This window comes from Lycium barbarum, chromosome 4 (assembly GCF_019175385.1).
Source record: "Lycium barbarum isolate Lr01 chromosome 4, ASM1917538v2, whole genome shotgun sequence".
Taxonomy (NCBI): domain Eukaryota; kingdom Viridiplantae; phylum Streptophyta; class Magnoliopsida; order Solanales; family Solanaceae; genus Lycium; species Lycium barbarum.
In genome coordinates, this window is record NC_083340.1 from 78,327,452 (window position 1) to 78,331,059 (window position 3,608).

Sequence of the window (3,608 nt, forward strand, 5' to 3'; positions counted from 1 at the left end):
AGTAGGATGCCATTTCTTGCATTATTTGTTCAGCATGTAGCTACCCCATAAGCTTCTTCCACATCTGAAATTCCACCACAACTTAGAAAATAAAGCATTAGATATATCAGTTAGTGATCTAAGACCAATTCCTCCTTCATCTTTTGGTAGACATAATTTGTCCCATGCCACCCAATGTTTGCTTTTCACCCCTACTGTATTGCTCCAAAAGAATTTGGCAAAAATCTTGTGCAGTTGCTTTATCACCCCAGAAAGAGGATTCATAGCTGATAGTAAATATACTGGCATGGTTTGCAACACATGATTGACCAGCACATATCTACCTCCAAAAGATAGCAGTCTGTTTTTCCAAGACTGAATCCTTTTCATCACTTTTTTGATCAAATCCTCATAATATATCAATCTCCTTCTTCCACAAAAAACTGGACAGCCTAAATATGTGAAAGGAAAGGATCCATGTCTCATCTTAGTATGTCTTTTAATCCTGCTATTAACTCTGGCTGAGGCCTTGTGATGAACATAGTAACAACTTTTATCAGTATTGACCAGCTGTCCTGAAGCCTTCTCGTAATTCCTCAATCTCCTCATCATTTTCTTTAAAGAATATCCATCCCCAGAACAGAATAATATTGTGTCATCAGCATATGATAGGTGATTGATTTGAGGACTCCATTTTGGCATTCCATAGCTTATGAAACTTGGCTTCTCATGTAACTTATTCAGACTCCTTGTTAAGACCTCTGCTGCTATAATGAACAATGTAGGAGAAAGTGGATCACCTTGCTTTACCCCCCCCCCCCCCTACTTGATCTGATAAAACCATGACTTTGACCATTGATTAATACTGAATACTAGTTGTTTGAAAGCAATCTCCATACTAAATCAATGAGAACTTCTCCAAACCCAAACTGTCTCAATACTTTAGTCAAAAAAATCCAGGAGAGTCTATCATATGCCTTTGCCATGTCTAATTTGATCACCACATTAGTATGTTTAGCTCTCAAGTTAATATCTCTGATGATCTCCTGTGCCAGTAATATGTTTTCTGCAATGCTCCTTCCTTTCACAAATCCTGTCTGATTGTGAGAAATAATATTAGGAAGAACCTTTGCCAATCTATTCTGCAGTATATTTGACAGTATCTTATTGGAGAAAGAGTTGAGACTGATAGGCCTCATATCACTAAAAGTAGTAATCACCTCCTTCTTTGGTAACAAAACCAAATTAGTATGTGTGATGAATTGTGGTATCTCATATCCACAAAAGAAGGCTCTAACCATTTGAATCACATCCATCTTGATAACCTTCCAACACTTCTGATAAAACTGTCCTGTGAATCCATCAGGCCCACTAGCACTGTCCCCATTGAGTGAAAACACAGCCTCCTTTACTGCTACTTTGCCATATCACTTTTCTCTGATTTTTTTTTTTAATTTGACTTGCCCCTTTTTGCTGGCTATCATTTCTATCATTAAGGAATCCCTATGCTGGACTTTCCCCTAACAAGGTCTTTTAAGCTTTCTCATCTACCGCCCCGTGGCTCGCTTACTGGTTTCACTCTTGTAGTCACTCTTTATTCATATAGAACATGCTACATCCTTAGTCGTGTCCTCGCTATAGTTTGTAGTACAGTTCGTGTTGTGCTCTCATTATACCTTGATCATAATCAACGCTATAGAGTGCCGCTTCTTGATCCCATTCACAAACTCTCTTACGAAATAGAATAAATCTCGTGAAGTAAGCACACTCAACGTGTTACTCTTTCTAATCAGTTCTATTACGCTTACCATATAAATTGTTTTACGAACGTACCCTCATTCATCATAACCCTTCGTATTCGTACCTCTGTCTCCGGGTACTGTTACTTTATTTACTAGTAAACTTATCGTATCTTACTCGCACTTATCCGTCCAATCAATACCCCAGTACCACACTCTATTGGAGTTACCCTTTCTCTTCCATGTCATGTTTTAGTACTACCAAGCATTTCTCTTTACCGTATCAATGTCGCTCTTATAACTACTGTTACTATCAATTCAATAGTATTTAACTCATCTCGTGTAGTTGTTAATGATACTCCTAACTTAGTATCGTCCTGCCATTACCTTGTTGCACGACATCTCTTCTCGTTAGAACATGTCACAAGCTTATATCTTATCTTCTTTAGATTCTAGGAAAAATTTCGGCAGAGTTTCTCTTGTAAACATAACAATCCCAAACCTGCACATAGCCCAGAAAACACGTCCGATGTCTCAATAGGACATATATCGGAACACACATAATACGTAAACGAACAACACGAGATCACTTACCATTAAAGGATATAAATAATAGTGCTTGTCTCATAAGTTGTGCCGGCGCCCGCCGTCTAGGATTCCAATATCTATATACATACACATATTATTGATATTCACTCCCTGTCAATCAGCTTACTCGTATCTCACGATCCTGGCTATCACTAGGTTACTAACAAATATAGCCATCTCAAATTGTCGGATTGGCTCAGATTTTCACTTCAACACAATCATCACAACGGGGGTGATACATGACAGCATAGGATCCGAATCAATCGATGCACATATATCATAAGAGGATACTAAAAATATACCTGGAATAATATCAGGGAAAGACTCAGGATCCTATCGCTCAGCTAACGCATAGATATGATGCCGGGATCCACTTGGACTGGGTGTTCCTCTTTGGTCTCTATCACCACCTACTAACATCTGTGGCCATGGCCTTGGAGGGCGTACCGACGACGAAGAGCCAGCTATCACTCCCGTAGCCTGAACCTTACCTTTACCACGCCTCCATGGGCAATCGCATATGATATGGCCTGGCCGAGCACAGGTATAATAAACATCCGAGCCAAAGCGGCACGGTTCTCAATGTAACCTGCGACACCGAGTACATCGTGGCACCGGGGATCTTGTTTGACTAGAACCACTACGAATCCGAGAACTGGAAACTCTGAGACTCTGGGGTGACCTAGAATAAGTAGACCCATAAAATCCGGGTGTAGAAAACTGCGGAGGAGCACCACTTGTCGAATGGACTGAGTGCCTAAAGAATTGTTGCCTCCGATCACCCCTAAACTCATGATCGAACCCCGAAGAATTAACTCTCTTTCTCCAACCCCTGTTCCACCTCCTATTAGCTACGCTTATTTGTCCAAGCTCGCAAGTCTACATTTAAGAGGATTTACACAATCATTAGACTCATCGTTATACGCTTGTCTTAGTCCTTCAAATAAATTCATTTATAATCTGCCGAAATTTCGGCAGCATCTCCCCTGTTTATATGCCTAGCCCAGAATTACAATTCAGCAACCAATCAACAACAACAACAATACCAACATCAACAACACTATTATCCATACCAATATATTCCATAAACATCCCTCACGATGTTTTTCAACATACAACAACAGCATACACTTTCTTCCATCCCAATCAAGGAGTATAATATCATCAACACACCAACAATGTTAGATAAAAATTTTATACGCCTAAATCAGTCCATCCACACGGCCACAACATGTTCAAAACAGCCCATAAACACAACAACTACAACACAACACTTTATGACCTTTCCTCCATAACTATTTT